Source organism: Theropithecus gelada, chromosome 4, assembly GCF_003255815.1.
Source record: "Theropithecus gelada isolate Dixy chromosome 4, Tgel_1.0, whole genome shotgun sequence".
NCBI lineage: Eukaryota > Metazoa > Chordata > Mammalia > Primates > Cercopithecidae > Theropithecus > Theropithecus gelada.
This window is the reverse complement of record NC_037671.1, coordinates 31,954,110-31,980,285: the sequence shown is the minus strand read 5'-3', so window position 1 is coordinate 31,980,285 and position 26,176 is coordinate 31,954,110. Positions and strand designations below refer to the sequence as shown.

The following is a 26,176-nucleotide window of genomic DNA, read 5'->3' as shown; positions in this document are numbered from 1 at the left end:
AAGCGCACAGGGATGCCCGGGTCCGCAGCCGCTGCTAGGCAACTGCAGCTGAGCCTGGGGAGCACAGGGCTCTTGCCTGCCAACTCTTAAGGGATGGGGGCTTCCGCCTGTTCCCGGCTCCTGCGGGCTCCATCGAGCGCACAGCCCCAACCGCACCTCCCCTACTACAGTCGGCGTCCCGGTTCAGTCGGGCCTCAGCTGCAGTCAATGACACTGGGCCTTTGAATTTTTGGAGAGGAGACCACAGAGGTAAAGTGCCCTTTTTATCCCATCAGAGCAGGGGTTACATAATATCTACATGGCATCACTGATGTGCTGACTTTAATCACTTGGTTAAGGTAGTGTTTGCACTAAATAAAACTTAAACTTACAGTTGTTACCTTTCAGTACTCTATTCCTTGGAAAATAGTCACTGAGTGCAGCCTATGCTTAACGAAGGAGATCATGAGCTTCACATTTGAAAGTGGGGACTATTAATAGACTAGTAAGGAAGATTTCTCTCTTCGTCTCATTTATGTATTTATTCAGTCGTTTATTTGTAACAGTATGGACTCATACTTTTTATACTTCAGGTTATAATCCATTGACATATTATTTATTTTGTTGTTGAAATTGCTCCAGCTTCCCCGTTGAGAGCTCTTTCATGTTGGCTGCTAGGTCCCTTGGACAGGTCTTCATCCTTTTGTTATCCTTTTCTCTTCAGGGCCCCTCCTTGATTTCTGGTATTACTGGTTCTTCTCCAGGCTTCTCTTACATATTTTTTCGCCAGCCTTAGAAATATCTTAGAATCAGACATTGCCCTAAGGATCTCTGGTTCTTTTCACTGGAAAATGGCATTAGAAAACATTATCTGAATGGGACATGTACACATTGCTATGAGGGTAACATTGTTTCTAGGCTATTTCACCAGAAAAGGCTAGGCAATGTGTGTCTACACAGTAAGCTCTGAACACACATGTATCTGTCATTGTTTCAATATTTGTCCATCTGTGTGTGTGTCCGTGTGTATTTGTGCTTGTGTTTAAACATGAGGTCATAGTAATAACTCTGACTCTAACACAGTCCCTAATGTCATTCTGGCCTTCCTTTCTTGCTTCTCGGTAACTTCTTATACCAACAGGGAGAAACCTGGATGCCACTGTTCATCTTTAAACATTTTTGTTCAACTAGTATGTATGTGAAGCAATTACAGAATTAGCTGAACCCGCATGAGAAACAAATTTACTATTCAGAATACCATATTTACGCACAGTTACTTTTGTCTATAGTCTGATATTTTTTAACCAAAATATTATTTCTCGAAGTAAGTCAGGTCACTTTTTACTTCTTCTCTACCCTTTTCAGTGTTGTTAGCTTATATATTTATATAAAGTGAGGTTGATTTGTCACCGTCATACCATTCTAGAATCTTCCCACATCTTGGTGATATTTTTACTTGTTTATTTGCATGCATTTGAGTGCAGTTTTGTGATACACTACTTGGAGATTAATAAATCATAGACTTGGGTATTACTAGTGCAGCACCATACAAGACAACTCCATCATTTAAAAATTTCCCTTGTGTGTCTTCTTTGTAATCAACTAATCTCCCCTACACTAAGCCCTGAATACCACTGGTGTGTTTCCATCCCAATGGGTTTTTTCCCCAGATGTCTTATGAATGAAATCATACAATATTCAGACTTTGAAGTCTGGCTTCATCTATTTAGTAAAACACACTTAACATATATTCATGTTGTTGCATGTATCTGTAGCTCATTCCATCCCACTGGTCAATAGTATTCATTGATCAATCAATTTCCACACAATCATAGATCATTGTGTGGAAATACCCAAGATTATCTTTCCCCTGTTGAAGGGCATGGGTGGCTTACAGTTTTGAGTAATTATGAATAAAACTGATATAAACATTTGCATGCAGATTTTTACATGGACAAAAGTTTTAACTCACTGGGGTAAATACTTAGGAATGTGATTGTTAAGTCATATAAAAGACTATATTAAACTTTATAAAAACTGCCAAATAGTCAGTGTTTGCGTCACTTTGCATTTCTACCAGCAATCAAAGAGAGTTCCCCTCACTTTGCATTCTTGCTAGCATTCATTATTTTCAGTGCTTTTGTCTCAGTGACAAACAAAATTGTGAGAATTTATTTTTAATCTTATTATATGAGTACTTTCATAATACTCCAATTTTGTATCTTGGTTTACAAAGCCTTAATATTGACTATGTAGCTTTTTATAGGAAAAAATACTGGTATCTTGACTTTCATATAGATTTTCTTAAATCAGTGAGATTTCCATCGGTCAACTTAACTGTAAATCAATTATTACAAGCTTTTTTAAATGTGAGAAATCATGTCTTTGATAAGAATAGGTCAGTTTTTTCATTTTTTTCTCTAAGAATTTTTGTTGTGTGTGTGTGTGTGTGTGTGTATCTATCACTTAATGTGTATTTGAAAACTTTCCAATTAACTTTTTCTAATACAAATGATCTATTAAACTTTATTCCATTTTCTCAATACAGTTTAGAAATTACTTGAACATTTGGCTAAATGTTCTGAACCTTACTTTCAAACTACATTTTCTTACTAAAAAAATGCTTAGACAGTGTGGTAATTCCTCAAAGATCTAGAACTAGAAATACCATTTGACCCAGCAATCCCATTACTGGGTATATACCCAAAGGATTATAAATCATGCTACTATAAAGACACATGAACACATATGTTTATTGTGGCACTCACAATAGCAAAGACTTGGAACCAACCCAAATGTCCATCAATAATACACTGGATAAAGAAAATGTGGCACATATACACCGTGGAATACTATGCAGCCTAAAAAAGGATGAGTTCATGTCCTTTGTAGGGACATGGATGAAACTGGAAACCATCATTCTCAGCAAACTATCACATGGACAGAAAACCAAACACTGCATGTTCTCATTTATAAATGGGAGTTGAATAATGAGAAGTCTTGGCCACAGGGTGGGGAACATCACACACTAGGGCCTGTTGGGGGGGGTGGGGAGCTGGGGGAGGGATACCATTAGGAGATATACCTAATGTAAATGACGAGTTTCTGGGTGCAACAAATCAACATGGCACATATACACCTGTGAAACAAACCTGCATGTTGTGCACATGTACCCCAGAACTTAAAGTATAATAAAAAAGAAATGCTTAATTCACGCTGAATATGTTCAGTGTGATTTTTAAAGGCTTCATGATTCAATGTTATTCATATAACCTAATTTCTATTTTATTTCTCTCTCCATGAAGAGTCTTTTAAGAGGCCAGGCACAGTGGCTCACACCTGTAATCCCAGCACTTTGGGAGGCCAAAGTGGGAGGGTGACTTGAGGTCAGGAATTTGAAACCAGACTGGGCAACAGGGTGAAACACTGTCTCTACTAAAGATACAAGAATTAGCCAGAATTGGTGGTGCATGCTTGTAATCGCAGCTACTTGGGATGCTGAGGTAGGAGAATCACTTCAAACTGGGAGATGGAGGTTGAAGTGAGCCAAGATTGCAGCACTGCACTCCAGCCTGGGCGACAGAGCAAGACTCTGTCTCAGAAAAGAAAAAAAAAAAAAACAGTATTTTAAGAAGCATAAACAAATTTCCTCCAATCGCCTTTGACTGAACATTGATTGGTACTCATTCTGATTTAATTCAATTCTAAGTCGCAGCATCCACTTTATCTTCTCCAAGTATAGTAGCGAATATCCATCAATTGGTCACCCAGTTATTTGGTTTGATTTCTTATCACTTAGCATTTAATCCAAGGATATAAATATCTTTTTGTCCATTTGGTAAACTTGTCATCCAATCCTTGAGTTTCTTTTGCAAACAGGTTAGGTTTTTCTCAAGATTAAAATGCTCATCCAAACCCTTTTTTTTTTTTTTCTGTCTTAAGTTGTTTTTTTCCTCTACTAACATAGTTTTAAAGCTATTTTGGCATCAGCTTCTCACCATTTAAAAGACTTCAACACCTCTTCCAGTAACTGAACCCATATTCTAAACCTAGCCATGAATGTAATTCATTCTTAAGTTTAGGGTGTTTTTGTTTTTTTTTTAAGATGACATATAAATGGCCAATAACCATATGAACAAACGCTAATCATAAGAGAACTTCAAATTAAAACCACAATGAGATATTATCTTATGCCAGTCAAAATGGCCATTCTTTAAAAAATCAAAAAAAAAAAAGAAAAAGAAATTTTGCTGAGGATATAGAGAAAAAGGACTACATACAATGTTGGTGGGAATGTAAATTAGTACAATCTCTATGGAAAACAGTATGGAGACTTTTCAAATAACTGAAAATAGAGCTACCATTTGATTCAGCAATCCCATTACTGGATATCAAACTAAAGGTAAACAAATCATTATATCAAAAAGAAACCTGCACGTCTATGTATATCGCAGCACTATTCACAATAGCAAAGTATTAGAATCAACTTGAGTGTCCATCAATGGACTACTGGATTTCTAAAATGTGATTTTATATATATATATATATACATATACTTTAGAATACTCCTTGACAATAAAAACACTGAAATCATGTCTTTTACAGCAATGTGAATGTAACTGGAGGCCATTGGCTTAAGTGAGATACCTCAAAAACAGAAAGCCAAATTCTAGATATTATCAATTATAAGTGGGAGCTAAACAATGGGTACATGTGGATATAGAGTGAAATATAGGCATTGGAGACTCCAAAAGGTGGGAGGTTGGGAAAGGGTTGAGGGATGAAAGACTACCTATTGAGGACAATGTATACTATTTGAATGATGGATACACTGAAAGCTCATACTTCACCACTATGCAATAAATCCATGAAACACAACTGCACTTCTACACCCTAAATCTGTAAAACTTCACATTTTCCTTAAACATTCCTTTTTTTCAAAGCATCTATTTTGAATTCAAATTTCCTATACACTTAGAGGATTTGATGCCTTGCTCTAAGGGCAGGACTCCATGACAAATAATGTATATGCTTCATACTCTTTTTTTGTTTAAGAGACAAAGTTTCACTCCTGTTGCCCAGGCTGTAGTATAATGGTGTAATCTCGGCTCACTGCAACCTCTGCCTCCAGGGTTCAAGCGATTCTCCTGCCTCAGCTTCCCAAGTAGCTGGGATTACAGGAACCCACCACCACGCCCAGCTATTTTTTCGTATTTTTAGTAGAGACGGGATTTCACCACGTTGGCCAGGCTGGTCTCAAACTCCTGACCTCAGGTGAGCCACCTGCCTCGGCCTCCCAAAGTGCTGGGATTACAGGCATGAGCCACCACGCCAATCTCATATACTCTTTTAATCAGCCTAATTTATTAAAACATTACATTAAGTGCTGGGATTATAGGCATGAGCCACCACGCCAATTTCATATTCTTTTTTAATCAGCCTACTTTATTAAAACATTACATTAGTCTTCAACTACAGAAGAAACTGCTCTAGTAAACTCTTTTTACTCTCTTTGCATAAAGTTGGCTTTTATAATTGTAAAATCCAAATACAGCTGCACTTACCACCATCTCCCATGGTAAGCCATAGAACTCTGATGTGAGTCTCATGTCTCCTTGCAACAGTGACTTGGCCTCAATCAGCTTCTCCAGGACCTGCATAAAGTAACACCTCATAGCAGTAAGCAGGTCCTCCATAGCACCAGATCTGCCTTTGGTTGCCAAGACACTCTGATACTACAACAAACTGCAGAGAACAGTGGGAGTGTTCTGCTTGGAACCTAAATCTGCACCTAGCAACCAGGACAGCACATCAATGGGATGCCAATGGGGGAGGATAGATGGGGCTTTCTCAACATTTTCACTAAATAGCACATGAAAAATGGGAAAGTACAGGCTTTTGTTGATCCAAGGAGATGGACCACAAAGACTGTATTTCTTCTAGGCACTAACAAGCAACCCTAAAGTATGAGAGAATTAATGTCATTTCATACACGTACACTTCAGGAATTACTAAGAACGTGGCAGTAAAGAACTTACATGTCTATATCAATAGTCAACGTCCTCTTAATGTAAACATGTCTTTCTGAGGCTCTAGTAGATCTAATATTTAAAAATTCAAAGGTTCCTCACCTCAACATTCCATCTTAGGTTTTCGTTTGTTTGTTTGTTTTTGTTTGTTTGTTTGTTTTGGTTAGCTGAGGGGGATAAGCATGAGAGAGTTAAATTATTGTCATTAACTCATCAATCGAATTTTCAAATGTAACAACTCATAAAGAATCAAGGTAATTTAGGTTTTGGATTTTTTTTTAACTTTTATTTTAGGTTCATGGGTATATGTGCAGGTTTGTTATACGGGTAAACTGTGCTTCACAGAGGTTTGGAGTACAGATCATTTCATCACCCAGGCAATAAGCATGGTACATAATAGGTATTCTTTCTGAGTTTCTTCCTCCTCCCACCCTCCACCGTCAAGTAGACCCAAGTACATGTGGTTCACCTCCTAGTATCCATATGTTCTTATGTTTAACTCCCACTTATAAGTGAGAACATGCAGTATTTGGCTCTCTTCTAGTTAGTTTGCTTAGGATGATGGCCTGCAGCTCCATCCAGGGTGCTGCAAAGGAAATTATCTCATTCTTTTTACAACTGTATAGTATTCCATGGGGTCTATGTACCACATTTTCTTTACCCAGTCTACTGTTGATGGGCACTTAGGTTGATTTCATGTCTTTGCTGTTGTGAATAGTGCTGCAGTGAACATACTCGTGCATATGTGTTTATGGTAGAATGATTTATATTCCTTTGGGTATATACCCAGTAATGGGATTGCTTGGTCGAAGAGTAGTTCTGTTTTAAGTTCTTGGAGGAATCATTACACCATTTTCCACAATAGCTAAGCTAATTTACATTCCCACCAGCAGTGTATAAGCATTCCCTTTTCTCCATAACCTTGATGTATCTGTTATTAATAATTTGACTTTTTGATAATATCCATTCTGCCTGGTATGAGATGCTATCTCATTGTGGTTTTGATTTGCATTTCTCTAATGATTAACGATCTTGAGCATTTTTTCATATGCTTGGCCACATGTGTGTCTTCTTTTGGAAAGTGTCTGTTCATGTCTTTGCCAACTTTTAAATGGTATTGTTTCTTTCTTGAAAATTTGTTTAAGTTCTTTATAGATGCCGGATATTAGACTTTTGTCAAATCCATTGTTTTCAGATATTTTCTCTCATTTTGTAGGTTGTCTGTTTCCACTGTTGATAGTTTCTTTGACTGTGAGAAGTTCTCTAGCTTAATTAGGCCTCATTTGTCAATTTTTGTTTTTGTTGCAATTGGTTTTGGCATCTTCATCATGAAATCTTTGCCAAGTCCTACGTCCAGAATGGTATTTCCTAGGTTATCTGCCGGAGTTTTTATATTAATAGTTTTCATTTTTACATTTAAGTGTCTAATCCATCTTGAGTTGATTTTTGTATGTGGTGCAAGGTTGCCGTCCAGTTTTAATCTTCTGCCTGGAGCTAGTCACTTATCCCAGCACTCTTTATAAAATGGGGAGTCCTTTCCCTATTGCTTGTTTTTGTCAGCTTTGTTGAAGATCATTTGTTTGTAGGTGTATGGCATTATTTCTGGGTTCTCTATTCTATTCCATTGGTCTATATATCTGTTTTTGTTTTGTTTTGTTTTGTTTTTTACCAGTACCATGCTGTTTTGATTACTGTAGCCCTGTAGTATAAGTTGGGTAAGGTGATGCCTCTAGCTTTGTTCTTTTTTCTTAGGATTCCTTGGCTATTAGGGCTCTTTTTCGGTTCCATACAAATTTTAAAATAGTTTTTTTCTAATTCTGTGAACAATATCATTGCTAGTTTGATACAAATCACATTGAATCTATAAATTGCTTTGGACACTGTGGCCATTTTAATGAGTCTTAGTACCCATCAGCAGGAAGTTTTTCCATTTGTTTGTGTCACCTCTGATTTCTTTTAGCAGTCTTTTGTAATTCCCATTGTAGAGATGTTTTACCTTTTAGGTTAGCAGTATTTCTAGGTATTTTATTCTTTTCATGGCAGTGGTGAATGGGATTGCATTCCTGATTTAACCCTCAGCTTGGATGCTGTTGATGTATGGGAATGCTAAATTTTTGTATGTTGCTTTTATATCCTGAAACTTTTCTGAAGTTGTTTATCAGATCAAGGAGCCTTTGGGCCAAGACTATGGGGTTTTCTCATACAGATTCATGTCTTTTGCAACCAGGAATAATTTAACTTTGTCTTGTCCTATTTGGATGCCTTTCATTTCTGTCTCTTGCCTGATTGCTCTGGCCAGGACTTCCAGTACTATGCTGAATAGGAGTGGTGAGAAAGGGCATCAATGTCTTGTGCCAGTTTTCAAGGGGAATGCTTCCAGCTTTTGCCCATTCCGTATGATGTTGGCTGTGGGTTTTTTATAGATCGCTCTTATTATTTTGAAGTATGTTCTTTCCATGCCTAGTTTATTGAGGGCTTTTAACATGAAGGGATGTTGAATATTATTGAAAGCCTTTTCTACATGTATTGAGATAACATGCAGTTTTTGTTTTCATTTATGTTTATATGATGAATCACATTTATTGATTTGCATATGTTGAACCAATCTTTTGTCTCAGGGATAAAGCCTACTTGATCATGGCAGGCTTTATCCCTGGGATGCAAGGGGTCGTGGTAGGCTTTTTCCCTGAGATGCAAATGATCACACCCTAATCTCTGGAACATGTGACTATACATTACTTTACATGGCAAAAGGACTTCATAGATGTGATTAAAGTCAGAATCTTGAGATGGGGATATTATCTTGGATTAGGCAGGTTGGCTAAAATAATCACCTGTGTCCATATAAGAGGGAGGCTGGAGGTCAGAGAAAAGATACTCTGCTGCTGACTTTAAAGATAGAAGAATGGGCCATAAGCCAAGGAATGTAGGTTACCTCTAGAAGATAGAAAAGGTGAGGAAACAGCTATTTCATCAAAAAGCTAAGAAATTGGGTTTTTATATGCTGTTGGATTTGGTTTGCTAGTATTTTGTTGAGGAGAAACAAGGTAATTTGAAAGATCTTCAAATTTCAAGGATTTACATTCCTGCCAAATGACTCCCCAAACCCATAGCCAGTCACTGTTCTTCAGCATTGCCCACTCTCAAACACAATACAACAACTTTCCATTTCCTGAGAGGGTAAAGAAATGTGGTGTTATAACTAAATAAATATTTGTCAACAATATTACCATCTCTTGGTGTTGTGTACTCCATGCGTTTCCAGTGAATTGTTCATTAGGAAACCCCACTACTTTATTCAAAGTTTTGGTCATTTGACCTAAGATAAACAAAGTTATCTACTCCTCCCAAAGAAAAGTGTCAGATATGTCAAGATCATCTCAGTTTGCCAACAGTAAGAAAATATTTTAAGAAGTATGGAGATATATAAAAAAGATATATAAGCCAACTGAAAGGGGTCCTCTCTAGCCAAAACACTGATCATTTCAGCATCAAAATCATGACAGAATGAAACAAGAATGCATAAGACCATATTAGGATATATAGATAGACACATAGATAAATAATACCTGATACACGCACACGCGCACACACACACACACACACACGAACAAAGGAAAGCTATTCCTTCATATCGAATGTCAGCTCTATTAGTTTTCCATTGTTGTTAAAACAAATTATTACAAATTTGGTGTTTAAAATAACAAAAATATCTTATATATCTGGAGATAGAAAGACTAAATTGGATCTACAGTCCTGCACATCTTCTGCAGGCTCTAGGAGAGAATATGTTTCCTCAACTACTACAGCTTCTAGTAGCAACCTGTATTCCATGGCTCATGGCCCATTCCTCTATCTTTAAAGTCAGTAGCAGAATATCTTCTCTCTGACTAAGAACGTGGCAGTAAAGAACTTACATGCCCTCTTTCTTATATGGATACGTGTGATTATGTCAGCCTACCTGGCTAATACAGGATAATAATCCCAACTCAAGGTTGAGAATTTAATCACATCTATAAAAATCCTTTTGCAGGTTGAAATTCCAAAATCCAGAATGCCTCCAAAGGATCACAACTTCTCATGAGCAAGAGAACAAAACTGGATGGAGAATGAGTTTGATGAATTGTCAGCGTCAGAAGGTGGGTAATAACAAACTCCTCCAAGCTAAAGGAGCATGTTCTAACCCAATGCAAGGAAGCTAAGAATCTTGAAGAAAAGATAGAGGAATTCCTAACTAAATTAATCAGTTTAGAGAAGAACATAAGTGACCTGATGGAGCTAAAAAACATAGCATGAGAACTTTGTGAAGCATACAAAAGTATCAGTAGCCGAATTGATCAAGCAGAAGAAAGGATATCAGAGATTGAAATTCAACTTAATGAAATAAAGCGTGAAGACAAGATTAGAGAAAAAAGAATGAAAAGGAACAAACAAAGCCTCCAAGAAATATGGGACTATATGAAAAGATCAAACCTACATTTGATTGTTGTACCTGAAAGTGACAGGGAGAATGGAACCAAGCTTAAAAACACTCTTCCGGATATTATCCAGGAGAATTTCCCCAACCTAGCAAGACAGGTCAACATTCAAATTCAGGAAATAGAGAGAAAAATACTAAGATACTCCTCAAGAACTGCAACCCCAAGACACATAATCATAACATTCACCAAGGCTGAAATGAAAGAAAAAGTGTTAAGGGCAGCCAGAGAGAAAAGTTGGGTGACCCACAAAGGGAAGCCCATCAGACTAACAGCAGATTTCTCGGCAGAAACCCTACAAGTGACGGGAGAGTGAGAACGAATATTCAAAATTCTTAAAGAAAAGAATTTTCAACCCAGAATTTAATATCCAGCCAAACAAAGCTTCATAAGTGAAGGAGAAACAAAATCCTTTACAGACAAGCAACTGCTGAGAGATTTTGTCACCAACAGTCCTGCCTTACAGGAGTTCCTGAAGGAAGTACTAAATATGGAAAAGAAAAACCAGTACCAGCCACTGCAAAAACACACCAAAGAATCAATGTTGTGAAAATGGCCATACTGCTCAAAATAATTTATAGATCCAATGCTATCCCAATCAAGCTACCATTGACTTTCTTCACAGAATTAGAAAAAAAAAGCTTTAAATTTCATATGAAACCAAAACAGAGCCCATACACCTGAGACAATCCTAAACAAGAAGGACAAAGTTGGCATCATGCTATCTGGCTTTAAACTATACTACAAGAATACAGTCATATTTTAGGGGGGTGCCCAAGATGGCCAAATAGGAACAGCTCCAGCCTCCAGCTCCCAGCGTGAGCGACACAGAAGACGGGTGATTTCTGCATTTTCAACTGAGGTACCGGGTTCATCTCACTGGGGTATGTCAGACAGTCGGTGCTGGTCAGCAGGTGCAGCCTGACCAGTGAGAGCAGAAGCAGGGCAAAGCATCACCTCACCTGGGAAGTGCAAGAGGGAAGGGAATTCTTTTTCCTAGCCAAGGAAAACTGAGACACACAACACCTGGAAAATCGGGTAACTCCCACCCTAATACTGTGCTTTACCAAGGGTCTTAGCAAACAGCACACCAGGAGATTATATCCCACACCTGGCCCAGAGGGTCCCACGCCAACGGAGCCTCCCTCATGGCTAGCACAGCAGTCTGAGATCTAACTGCAAGGTGGCAGCGAGGGTGGGGGAGGGGTGCCTGCCATTGCTGAGTCTTAAGTAGGTAAACAAAGTCCCCAGGAAGCTCGAATTGGGTGGAGCCCACCGCAGCTCAAGTAGGCCTGCCTGCCTCTGTAGACTCCACCTCTGGGGACAGGGCATAGCTAAACAAAAAGCAGCAGAAACCTCTGCAGATGTAAATGTCCCTGTCTGACAGCTTTGAAGATAGGAGTGGTTCTCCCAACATGGAGGTTGAGATCTGAGAATGGACAGACTGCCTGCTCAAGTGGTTCCCTGACCCCTGAGTAGCCTAATTGGGAGACATCCCCCACTAGGTGCAGACCAACACCTCACACCTCACACGGCTGGGTACACCTCTGAGACGAAGCTTCCAGAGCAAGAATCAGACAGCAACACTCACTGTTCAGCAATATTCTATCGTCTGCAGCCTCTGCTGCTGATACCCAGGCAAACAGGGTTCTGGAGTGGACCTCAAGCAAACTCCAACAGACCTGCAGCTGAGGGTCCTGACTGTTAGAAGGAAAAGTAACAAACAGAAAGGACACCCACACCAAAACCCCATCAGTACGTCACCATCATCAAAGACCACAGGCAGATAAAACCACAAAGATGGGGAAAAAGCAGTGCAGAAAAACTGGAAATTCAAAAAATCAGAGCGCATCTCCCCCTCCAAAGGAATGCAGCTCATCACCAGCAACGGAACAAAGCTGGATGGAGAATGACTTTGACAAGTTGAGAGAAGAAGCCTTCAGTCGATCAAACTTCTCAGAACTAAAAGAGGAACTACGTACCCAGCGCAAAGAAACTAAAAACCTTGAAAGAAGAATGGATGAATGGATAAATAGAATAATCAATGCAGAGAAGACCATAAACAAACTGACAGAGATGAAAACCATGACACAAGAACTACGTGACATATACACAAGCTTCAGTAACTGACTTGATCAACTGGAAGAAAGAGTATCAATGATTGAAGATCAAATGAATGAAATGAAGGAAGAGGAGAAGTATAGAGAAAAAAGAGTAAAAAGAAATGAACAAAGCCTCCAAGAAATATGGGATTATGCAAAAAGACCAAATCTACATCTGTTTGCTGTGCCTGAAAGTGATGAGGAAAATGGAACCAAGTTGGAAAGCACTCTGCAGGATACCACCCAGGAGAACTTCCCCAACCTAGCGAGGCAGGCCAACATTCAAATTCAGGAAATACAGAGAACACCACAAAGATACTCCTCGAGAAGAGCAACTCCAAGACACATAATTGCCAGATTCACCNAAAAGAGACAAAGAAGGCCATTACATAATGGTAAAGGGATCAATTCATCAGGAAGAGCTAACTATCCTAAATATATATGCACCCAATACAGGAGCACCCAGATTCATAAAGCAAGTCCTTAGAGACTTACAAAGAGACTTAGACTCCCATACAATAATAATGGGAGACTTCAACACTCCACTGTCAACATTAGACAGATCAACGAGACAGAAAGTTAACAAGGATATCCAGGAATTGAACTCAACTCTGCACCAAGCGGACCTAATAGACATCTACAGAACTCTCCACCCCCAAAACAACAGAATACACATTTTTCTTAGCACCACATTGCACTTATTCCAAAATTGACCACATAGTTGGAAGTAAAGCACTCCTCAGCAAATGTAAAAGAACAGAAATTATAACAAACTGTCTCTCAGACCACAGTGCAATCAAACTAGAACTCAGGACTAAGAAACTCAATCAAAACCGCTCAACTACATGGAAACTGAATAACCTGCTCCTGAATGACTATTGGGTACATAACGAAATGAAGGCAGAAATAAAGACATTCTTTGAAACCAATGAGAGCAAAGATACAACATACCAGAATCTCTGGGACACATTTAAAGCAGTGTGTAGAAGGAAATTTATAGCATTAAATGCCCACAAGAGACAGCAGGAAAGATCTAAAATTGACACCCTAACATCACAATTAAAAGAACTAGAGAAGCAAGAGCAAACACATTCAAAAGCTAGCAGAAGGCAAGAAATAACTAAGATCAGAGCAGAACTGAAGGAGATAGAGACACAAAAAACCCTCCAAAAAATCAATGAATCCAGGAGTTGGTTTTTTGAAAAGATCAACAAAATTGATAGACCGCTAGCAAGACTAATAAAGAAGAAAAGAGAGAAGAATCAAACAGATGCAATAAAAAATGATAAAGGGGATATCACCACCGACCCCACAGAAATACAAACTACCATCAGAGAATACGATAAACACCTCTAAGCAAATAAACTAGAAAATCTAGAAGAAATGGATAATTTCCTGGACACTTACACTCTCCCAAGACTAAACCAGGAAGAAGTTGAATCCTTGAATAGACAGATAGCAGGCTCTGAAATTGAAGCAATAATTAATAGCCTACCAACCAAAAAAAATCCAAGACCAGACAGATTCACAGCCGAATTCTACCAGAGGTACAAGGAGGAGCTGGTATCATTCCTTCTGAAACTATTCCAATCAATAGAAAAAGAGGGAATCCTCCCTAACTCATTTTATGAGGCCAACATCATCCTGATACCAAAGCCTGGCAGAGACACAACAAAAAAAGAGAATTTTAGACCAATATCGCTGATGAACATCGATGCAAAAATCCTCAATAAAATACTGGCAAACCGAATCCAGCAGCACATCAAAAAACTCATCCACCATGATCAAGTGGGCTTCATCCCTGGGATGCAAGACGGGTTCAACATACGCAAATCAACAAACGTAATCCAGCATATAAACAGAACCAAAGACAAAAACCACATGATTATCTCAATAGATGCAGAAAAGGCCTTTGACAAAATTCAACAGCCCTTCATGCTAAAAACTCTCAACAAATTCGGTATTGATGGAACGTATCTCAAAATAATAAGAGCTACTTATGACAAACCCACAGCCAATATCATACTGAATGGGCAAAAACTGGAAGCATTCCCTTTAAAAACTGGCACAAGACAGGGATGCCCTCTCTCACCACTCTTATTCAACATAGTGTTGGAAGTTCTGGCTAGGGCAATCAGACAAGAAAAAGAAATAAAGGGTACTCCGTTAGGAAAAGAAGTCAAATTGTCCCTGCTTGCAGATGACATGATTGTATATTTAGAAAACCCCATCATCTTCACACAAAATCTCCTTAAGCTGATAAGCAACTTCAGCAAAGTCTCAGGATACAAAATCAATGTGCAAAAATCACAAGCATTCTTATACACCAGTAACAGACAAACAGAGAGCCAAATCATGAATGAACTCCCATTCACAATAGCTTCAAAGAGAATAAAATACCTAGGAATCCAACTTACAAGGGATGTAAAGGACCTCTTCAAGGAAAACTACAAACCACTGCTCAGTGAAATAAAAGAGGATACAAACAAATGGAAGAACATACCATGCTCATGGATAGGAAGAATCAACATCATGAAAATGGCCATACTGCCCAAGGTAATTTATAGATTCAATGCCATCCCCATTAAGCTACCAATGAGTTTCTTCACAGAATTGGAAAAAACTGCTTTAAAGTTCATATGGAACCAAAAAAGACCCCACATTGCTAAGACAATCCTAAGCCAAAAGAACAAAGCTGAAGGCATCATGCTACCTGACTTCAAACTATACTACAAGACTACAGTAACCAAAACAGCATGGTACTGTTACCAAAACAGATACATAGACCAATGGAACATAATAGAGCCCTCAGAAATAATACCACACATCTACAGCCATCTGATCTTTGACAAACCTGACAAAAACAAGAAATGGGGAAAGGATTCCCTATTTAATAAATGGTGCTGGGAAAATTGGCTTGCCATAAGTAGAAAGCTGAAACTGGATCCTTTCCTTACTCCTTATACGAAAATTAATTCAAGATGGGTTAGAGACTTAAATGTTAGACCTAAAACCATAAAAACCCGAGAAGAAAACCTAGGTTATACCCTTCAGGACATAGGCATGGGCAAGGACTTCATGTCTAAAACACCAAAAGCAATGGCAACAAAAGCCAAAATTGACAAATGAGATCTCATTAAACTAATGAGCTTCTGCACAGCAAAAGAAATTACCATCAGAGTGAACAGGCAACCTACAGAATGGGAGAAAATTTTTGCAATCTACTCATCTGACAAAGGGCTAATATCCAGAATCTACAAAGAACTCAAACAAATTTACAAGAAAAAAACAACTCCATCAAAAAGTGGACAAAGGATATGAACAGACATTTCTCAAAAGAAGACATTCATACAGCCAACAGACACCTGAAAAAATGCTCATCATCACTGGCCATCAGAGAAATGCAAATCAAAACCACAATGAGATACCGTCTCACACCAGTTAAAATGGCAATCACTAAAGAGTCAGGAAACAACAGGTTCTGGAGAGGATGTGGAGAAATAGGAACACTTTTACACTGTTGGTGGGACTTTAAACTAGTTCAACCATTGTGGAAAACAGTATGGCGATTCCTCAAGGATCTAGAACTAGAAATACCATGCGACCCAGCCATCCCATTACTGGGTATATACCCAAAGGATTATAAATCATGGTGCTATAATGACACATGCACACGTATGTTTATTGCAGCACTATTCACAATAGCAAAGACTTGGAATCAACCCAAATGCCCATCACTGACAGACTGGATTAAGAAAATGTGCCACATATACACCATGGAATACTATGCAGCCATAAAAAAGGATGAGTTCGTGTCCTTTGTAGGGACATGGATGCAGCTGGAAACCATCATTCTCAGCAAGCTATTGCAAGAACAGAAAACCAAACACCACATGCTCTCACTCATAGGCGGAAATTTAACAATGAGATCACTTGGACACAGGAAGGGGAACATCACACACCAGGGCCTATTGTGGGGAGGGGGTAGGAGGGAGGGATAGCATTAGGAGACATATCTAATGTAAATGACGAGTTAATAGGTGCAGCACACCAACATGGCACATGTATACATATGTAACAAAGCTGCACCTTGTGCACATGTACCCTAGAACTTAAAGTATAATTTTTAAAAAAAATGAACACAGTAACCAAAACAGCATGGTATATGTACCAAGACGGATATATAGACCAGTGGAACGGGACAGAGGCTTCTGAAATAACGCCACACATCTACAACCATCTGATCTTCAACAAACCTGACAAAAACAAGCAATGGGGAAAGGATTCCTTATTTAATAAATGGTGTTGGGAAAACTGGCTAGCCATATGCAGAAAACTGAAACTGGACCCCTTCTTTACACCTTATGCAAAAATTAACTCAAGACAGATTGAAGACTTAAATGTAAGACCAAAAACCATAAAATCCCTAGAAAAAAACCTAGGCAATACCGTTGAGGATATCGGCATGGACAAAGACTTCATGACTAAAACACCAAAAGCGATGGCAACAGAAGCCAAAATTGACAAATGGAATCTAATTAAACTAAAGAGCTTCTGCACAGTAAAAGAAACCTTCTGAACAGGCAGCCTACAGAATGGGAGAGAAATTTTGCAATCTATCCATCTGACAAAGGGCTAATATCCAGAATCTACAAAGAACTTAAACAAATTTACAAGAAAAAAAACAACCCCATCAAAAAGTGGATGAAGGATGTGAACAGTTTTCTAAAAAAGACATTTGTACAGTCAACAAACATGAAAAAAAGCTCATAATCACAGATCATTAGAGAAATGCAAATCAAAACCACAATGAGATACCATCTCACACCAGTTAGAATGGTGATCTTTAAAAAGTCAGGAAACAACACATGCTGGAGAGGATGTGGAGAAATAGGAATGCTTTTACACTGTTGGTAAGAATGTAAATTAGTTCATCCATTGTGGAAGACAGTGTGGCAATTCCTCAAGGATCTAGAACGAGCAATACCATTGAACCCAGCAATCCCATTACTGGGTATACACCCAAAGGATTATAAATCATTCTACTATAAAGACAAATGCACATGTATGTTTATTGCAGCACCATTCACAATAGCAAAGACTTGGAACCAACCCAAATGCCCATCAATGATAGACCGGATAAAGAAAATGTAACATGGGCCGGGCGCGGTGGCTCAAGCCTGTAATCCCAGCACTTTGGGAGGCCGAGACGGGCGGATCACGAGGTCAGGAGATCGAGACCATCCTGGCTAACACAGTGAAACCCCGTCTCTACTAAAAATACAAAAAACTTAGCCGGGCGAGGTGGCAGGCGCCTGTAGTCCCAGCTACTTGGGAGGCTGAGGCAGGAGAATGGCGTTGAACCCGGGAGGCGGAGCTTGCAGTGAGCTGAGATCCGGCCACTGCACTCCAGCCTGGGTGACAGAGTGAGACTCCGTCTCAAAAAAAAAAAAAAAAGAAAATGTAACATATATACACCATGGAATACTATGCAGCCATAAAAAAGGATGAATTCATGTCCTTTGTAGGGACATGGATGAAACTGGAAATGATTATTCTCAGCAAACTAAAAACAGGAACAGAAAACCAAACACTGCATGTTCCCACTCATAAGTGGGAGTTGAACAATGAGAAAATATGGACACAGGGAGGGAACATCACACAGCAGGGTCCGTCAGGAGGTGGGTGGGCTAGGGGAGAGATAGCATTAGGAGAAATACCTAATGTAGATGATGGGTTGATGAGTGCAGCAAACCACCATGGCATATATAACAAACCTGCACATTCTGCACATGTCTTCCAGAACTTAAAATATAAAAAATAAAATTCATTTTGCCATATAAGGTAACATATAATAACTTGTCCCAGTGATTAGGGTATGATCATTTGAGAGAAGGAGAGGAAGTATTTAGCCTGCCACACAAACTAATTAATTTGGAAGGAATTATGAAACTTTAATAATCATTACTTGGAAACCACTATAGTAATAAGTGTTTCTGGGAAGGACTATTAAGGGATGCTTACTAATAAAACTAGTGGATGAAAGCTAGTTAAAAAACAGAATGCTATCTAATCTCAACATACTTCCCCACATGACATTTATATATTACTGAGAAAAGCACTGATTTTTATAGTAAAGATGCCTGGCAGATACAACATTAACCAAGTAATCAAAGCCAATATTGCCCGTAACAGAATAAAGAAATACCATGTACATTCTGATAAGATGAACTAAGGAGAACACAATTGCACTTTTGTGGTATTCCTGACAAAAATTTACAGGGCAAAAGAAGCTGATGCTTCAGTGCAGTTAGTCATCATTCCTATCTGGAAAAAAGCTGCCTTCACTGTTAGTTCTACAGTAAAGTTGCTTGCCTCATACATTCATTTGTTCTTTGGAAATTCCAGTTCACAAACATTGACATGAGGTTTAGACTTCACAAGCGGAGCATCTCAGGGCTTCTACTTCGCCTTAAGTGTTGTGGACATAGGAATGGGTCGTCAGAGCTAAAAATGTATTGTCCTTACCCTGATTTTTTCACATACAAGTTGCCAGAGCTTACACAAGCACCTATCTCCTCCCTTCAGTTTGATAAAGTGAGAAAACTCATTCTTGTTGTTCTACTTGTGATAAAACTGCATAAAGTTTGTTTGATTGGTTTGAAAAGTACAAAACAATAAAAACAATAATATCTGTGTTACTCTTTGGGGGAATTATCGGTAACTGATCTCTTTCAGATTACAAATTAAATAGTACAGGCTAATATGACTAGGATTCAATATTAGATATCCTATAATTATAACCTTGCCAAGACCAGCTCAATCATGGAGACCCTAACCCAGCAGCACTAGAGGAATTAAAGACACACACACAGAAATATAGAGTGTGGAGCTGGAAATCAGGGGACTCACAGTCTTTAGAGCTGAGAGCCCTGAACAGAGTTTGACTCACACATATTTACTGACAGCAAGCCAGTGATAAGCATTATTTCTTTTTTTTTTTTTTTTTTTTTTTTTTTGAGACGGAGTCTCGCTCTGTCGCCCAGGCTGGAGTGCAGTGGCCGGATCTCAGCTCACTGCAAGCTCCGCCTCACGGGTTCACGCCCTTCTCCTGCCTCAGCCCCGAGTGGCTGGGATTACAGGCGCCCGCCACCTCGCCCGGCTAGTTTTTTTGTATTTTGTAGTAGAGACGGGGTTTCACCGTGTTAGCCAGGATGGTCTCGATCTCCTGACCTCGTGATCCACCCGTCTCGGCCTCCCAAAGTGCTGGGATTACAGGCTTGAGCCACCGCGCCCGGCCAGCATTATTTCTATAGATTATAGATAAACTAAAAGTATTCCTTACGGAAAACAAAGGGATGGGCCGAAACAAAGGGATGGGCTCTGGCTAGCTGTCGGCAGCAGGAACATGTCCTTAAGGCACAGATCGCTCACGCTATTGTTTGTGTTTTAGGAACACCTTTAAGCGGTTTTCTGCCCTGGGTGGGCCAGGTGTTCCTTGCCCTGATTCTGGTAAACCCACAACCTTCACCGTGGGCACCATGGCCATCACAAACATGTCACAGTGCTGCAGAGATTTTGTTTATGGCCAGTTTTGGGGCCAGTTTATGGCCAGATTTGGGGGCCTGTTCCCAACGTAACCTTCCAAAAGAAAACAAAAAGTCTACACATATAAAAGAAAATATATATGTATTGTAAAAGAAAAAGGAGAAAAGAGCACAGAAAGTTAAAAAGCCAAAAAAAAATTAGATAGTGAGAAGTGATATCAATAAAATGGCAAAATAGGACTTTCCAGTGCCAGTTGGTCCCCAGACCCATGCCAGTATCCAAGGACCTAGCCTGCAGACCAGCACATAAAGCTGGGCCCCATAAACCCAGGCTCCAGACAAGCCCCCAAGGCAGCAAGTTCCACTCTAGCACCAGGCCAGTTCCAGGCTTCAGGTTGATCCCCACTGCTCTAGGCTCCACTGGACCTAAATTCCAGGCCCACACCAGTAGATATCACCTCATACCTCACACCAGTTAGAATGTCTACTATGAAAAAGACAAAGGATAACAGGTGTTGGGAAGAATATGGAAAAAAGGGAATTCTTATACATTGTTTTTGGAAATGTAAATTAGGACTGCCATGAGGGAAAACACTGTGAAAGTTCCTAAATAAATTAAAAATAGGGCCAGGCACAGTGACTTATGCCTGTAATTCCAACACTTTGGGAGGCCGAGGTGGGCAGATCACCTGAGGTCAAGAGTTTGAGACCAGCCTGGCCAACATGGTGAAATCCCATCTCTACCAGAAACAAGCAACTGGGGAAAGGATTCTCTGTTTAACAAATGGTGATGGGAAAATTGGCTAGCCATATGCAGAAAACTGAAACTGGACCCTTTCCTTATACCTTATGCAAAAATTAACTCAAGGTGGATTAAAGACTTAAATGTAGAACCCAAAACCATAAAAACCCTAGAAAAGAACCTAGGCAATACCATTCAGGATATAGGCATGGGCAAAGACTTCATGACTAAAACACCAAAAGCAATTGCAACAAAAGCCAAAATTGACAAATGGGATCTAATTAGATTAAAGAGCTACTGCACAGCAAAAGAAACTATCATCAGAGTGAACAGGCAACCTACAGAATGGGACAAATTTTTGCAATCTATCCATCTGACAGAAGTCTAATACCCAGAATATATGAGGAGCTTAAACAAATTTATGAAAATAAGACAAACAACCCCATCAAAAAGTGAGCGAAGGATATAAATAGACACTTCTCAAAAGAAGACATTTATGGAGCCAAAAAACATATGAAAAACCACTCATCATCACTGGTCATTAGAGAAACGCAAATCAAAACCACAAGATACCATCTCGTGCCAGTTAGAATGGCAATTACTAAAATGTCAGGAAACAACAGATGCTGACGAGTCTGTGGAGAAATAAGAATGCTTTTACACTGTGGTGGGAGTATAAATTAGTTCATCTATTGTGGAAGACAGTGTGGCGATTCCTCAAGGATCTAGAACCAGCAATACCATTTGACCCAGCAATCCCATGACTGTGTATATACCCAAAGGATTATAAATCTTTCTACAATAAAGACACATGCACATGTATGTTTATTGCAGCACCATTTACAATAGCAAATACTTGGAACCAACCCAAATGCCCATCAATGATAGACTGGATAAAGAAAATGTGGCACATATACACCATGGAATACTATGCAGCCATAAAAAAGAATGAGTTCATGTCCTTTGCAGGGACATGGATGAAGCTGGAAACCATTATTCTCAGCAAAATAACACAGGAACAGAAAACCAACCACCACATGTTCTCACTCATAAGTGGGAGTCGAACAATGAGAACACATGGACACAGGGAGGGGAACATCACACACTGGGGCCTGTCACGGGTTCGGGGGAAGGAGAGGGAGAGTATTAGGACAAATACCTAATGCACGCGGGGCTTAAAACCTAGATGACAGGTTGATAGGTGCAGCAAACCACTATGGCACATGTATACCTATGTAACAAACCTGCACATTCTGCACATGTATCCCAGAACTTAAAGTAAAATAAAAATAAAAATAATGAAAAATAAAAGATTTCCTAAGAACATATAGGAGAAACTATATCGGCCTGAGGGTAATTACAGACTTCGTAGGACACACACACACACACACACACACACACACACACAAGAAATCCTGCCTCTACTAAAAATACAGAAATTAGCTGGGCATGGTGGCGCTCACCTCTAGTCTCAGCTACTCTGAAGGCTGAGGCAAGATAATCGCTAGAACCCGGGAGGTGGAGGTTGCAGTGAGCTGAGATCACACCACTGCACTCCAGCCTGGGTGACAGAGTGAGGCCCTGTCTCAAAAAATAAATAAATTATTAATTAATAATAAATAAAAATAGAACTGCTGTATGATCCATCAATCACACTTCTGGATTTATATCCAAAAGAATTAAATCACTAGGTTGAAGAGCTATCTCCACTTTCATGTACATGGCAGCAAATTCATAATAGCCGAAGTATTTAATCAATCTAAGAGTCAATCAATTAATGAGTGAATTTAAAAAGTGTAGTTTATATACAATAGAATAATATTCTGCCTTAAAATAAGAAGGAAGTCCTAATATTTTCAACAACATGGCAAACCTGAGGACATTTTGCTAGGTAAAATGAGCCAGGCACAGAAAAATAAATACTGCATGATCTCACATGTGAAATCTACATAAAATGAACTCACAGAAGCACAAAGTAGTAGAATGATGCTTGTCAGGGGTTAGGAGTGGAGAGAGGGAAAATGGGGAGATGCTGGTCAAAGGGCACAAAGTTTCAGTTAGAAGGAATAAATTCAAGAGATCTATTCTATAGTATGGTGACTATAGTTAATAATACTGTACTGCATACTTGAAAATTGCTAAGAAAACAGATCCTAAATGTTCTCACCACAAAACAGATGAGTATGTGAGTTAATGATCTGTTAATTAGCTTGATAATAATTGCATAATTATGCATATATCAAAACTTTATGTCATATATCATAAATAAGTACAACTTTTCACTTATCCTTAATAAAGATGGGGAGATATTTGAGTAGGTGAGAAATGAGGATGCTACAGGAAGTGTTCCAAAAAGTAAGATTTCCATAGTAGGAAATAGTTCAAAGAGCTAAGTTACGTTCTTTAAGTTTTTAAAAATGTGTTTTTATGTGATGTTTTACCCTATGTGGTCTCAATTGTTTACGAAAAGTTATTTTACATACATTATTCTTGGTTCTTCATTTCTTGGGTAAGCTTAAGGACAAGGGCACATGACTCATATTTTTCATGCCTAGTTAGAAATAAAGGAAGAGTCACAGATGCAGAAAGAAGATAAAGTCAGCAGAATCAATGCAATTGCAAGTCACACTAGAAATTGGAGAGAAGTTCCGAGATACATTTTTATTTTTATAATTTAGGAAATACTGTGTGAATCAATCATATCCAAATCTCACAGGCCTCAAAAGCTACAGCTGACATTCAAGTTATAGAGAAAACTCAGGCAATGCAAGTATGTTACATTATCCTGAATTCTCCTTTAGTCATTTTTCCACGTCATTTGACTATGACTGTCAGTTTAAATTGCTCTAGGTATGGCACAATTATTTCAGATGAAGATGGTTGGCAATAATATATAGAACAAAATGATAACTTCTATAAAATATATTTCTTTATTTGACACCATATATTGACATTCCTAATATACTTATTAACTATAAATATTCAAATTACAAGCTTAAAAATAAAAATAAACTAACATTTTCCATACAGCAGCTTTTATCATAAAATTTTTCCAATATATTTAAACATAATTCTTTTACATACCCATTGATTTCAAGTTATTTTCAGAGCCTTTCTATTTGCCTCAAATGTTCTCCATAGCTCTTTAGGTAATGCAGTTGTTCCAAGCACTTACCTCACTTAAGTATATCTAGCCGGTGATGACCATTTCTTTGTAAGCTACATAGATCAGCTTTACCAGCTCCTTTCACCTCCAATATATCACTGCCTTGCAAAAAAGAGGGATCTCAGATGCCGACTTCTGCTACACTGCTTCAACATGTCTCTTGCTACAATTCATAAAACTTATTGTCTTACTATTGATATTGGATATCAAAGAATATGGACCAAAATTCCTCTCAAAATTTACTATCCAACAAAGAATAAGGAGTGTTGGAGGAAAGGATTTGAAGTATTTTGCTGTGTATTCAACTAAACTAAAGATAGAAGACAAAAGTATTCTGCCCAAAAAGCAAAAAATTAAAAGACATATTCTAGATATTTTTACATTGAGAGTATCATCTTTTCGTAGGAATTATAACTTCGCTTTTATCAATATTTACAACAAATTTCATGCCTTATTTTTAATCAGGAAAAGTCTGTCTTGGATTCATTAGGTTTGTGCCATGGAAAAACATCGCTATAGATGTTTTATCTTGATTTTACATAGCTGTTTTCTCCACAAGTGAATGGTGTTTAAGCTGAATATGTTTTATTCCTACCTGTTACCAGGAACTCTACGACTTTGTTAAGAGTACATGCTCAGCAAGTACTAACAGAGTGAGTGAATAAAAGAATCGTTGATAAATAAACAGATGGATGAATCATTGTGAGGAGAGACTCCATTTTATTGTTAATATCACACATACACAGGCTCATTCCCACCCCATTAGTCTCTTCATTGGCCCTCTTACATCTTTGTTTCTGAGGGTGTAGATTATAGGGTTACGACTAGGTGTGACAACAGTATAAAACGGAGCAACGAACTTGCTTTGATCTCGAGAATTTCCTGATGGTGGCTGGAGATACATGCACATGGCCAGAAAGAAAAAGAGAGATACAACCATAAGATGAGCTCCACATGTTCCAAACACTTTCCGAAGCCCAGCAGTTAACTACATCCTCAGTACAGCCTGGACGATGGCACCATAGGAAGTGAAAATGGGGGTGAGAAGTAGGAGAACAAAAATGGAGCTTGTGATTATGAGGGTCAGTTTATTTGCATGGGTACTGACCCACAATAATCACAAAAGTGCTGGAACTTCACAGAAAAAGTGATCTATTTGGCGATGTCCACACAGGGGTACCCAGAAGGTAAAGGAGGAATTAAGTGCTGAGTTTGTAAAACCACTTACCCAAGAAGCCACAGCCAACAAGCAGCAGAAACGAGGGTGCCTGAGGACAGTGTAATGCAAAAGTCTACACACAGCTGCATAACGGTCATAGGACATCACCACCAGTAGGACACACTCTGTGGTTCCCAGTGTGAGAACAAAGTAAAGTTGAATCATGCAACCAGCATAAGAAATGGTCTTTTCCAGACCCCAGAGATTGTCCAGCAACTGAGGGATAGAGTTGGTTGTGTAGCAGAGATCCAGAAATGAGAGATTTGAAAGGAAGAAATACAAGGGAGTGTGGAGATGGGAGTCCAGGTATGACAGGATAATGATGAACAGGTTTCCTACCAGTGTCATCAAGTAGAAGATCAAAATAACCACAAAGAGAACTACTTCCAGATAAGGCCAATTAGAAAATCCAAAATAAAGTACCCCTCAGAGCTAGCATTGACTTTTCTATCATCATTCATTTCCTATTACCTGAGAGAGAGAAAAAAAAAAAAGTCAGGTAAACTCAAAAAATAGTAAACAAATGCTATGCTCCAAAAAACATCAGGACACATAAAAAAAATAAAATCCAGTTTGAAGGGCTTGCCATCATTTAATTGTAAAACAATTTAACCATTAGTAGTAATGAATTTAACAAAAGAAGAATTAGAAAGCTCATACTGATATAAAAAGTAAAAAAGTAAATAAATGAATAATGGGGAACAGGATATGTACATACTCTAAAATATCTCCTCACAACTTTCTTGTTAATTTCAAATTGAAAAATAGTAAAGTTTACAGTAGAAAAACCTGGCAGACACCACCATAACCAGGTGATTTTATTGATCTTAAGATCACCTGTATTTGTACAAACCAACATCATGAGACTGCTGAGATGATCCTCTGAACAGGACATGATGTCACTTCAGTGATAT

The 26,176-nt window shown here is 38.7% G+C and overlaps 1 pseudogene; it reads right to left on the bottom strand.

Annotated features, from left to right (window-relative positions):
• Positions 1 to 24,791: 24,791 nt before the first annotated feature.
• On the bottom strand, positions 24,792 to 25,723 carry LOC112623581 (annotated as a pseudogene).
• Positions 25,724 to 26,176: the final 453 nt, after the last annotated feature.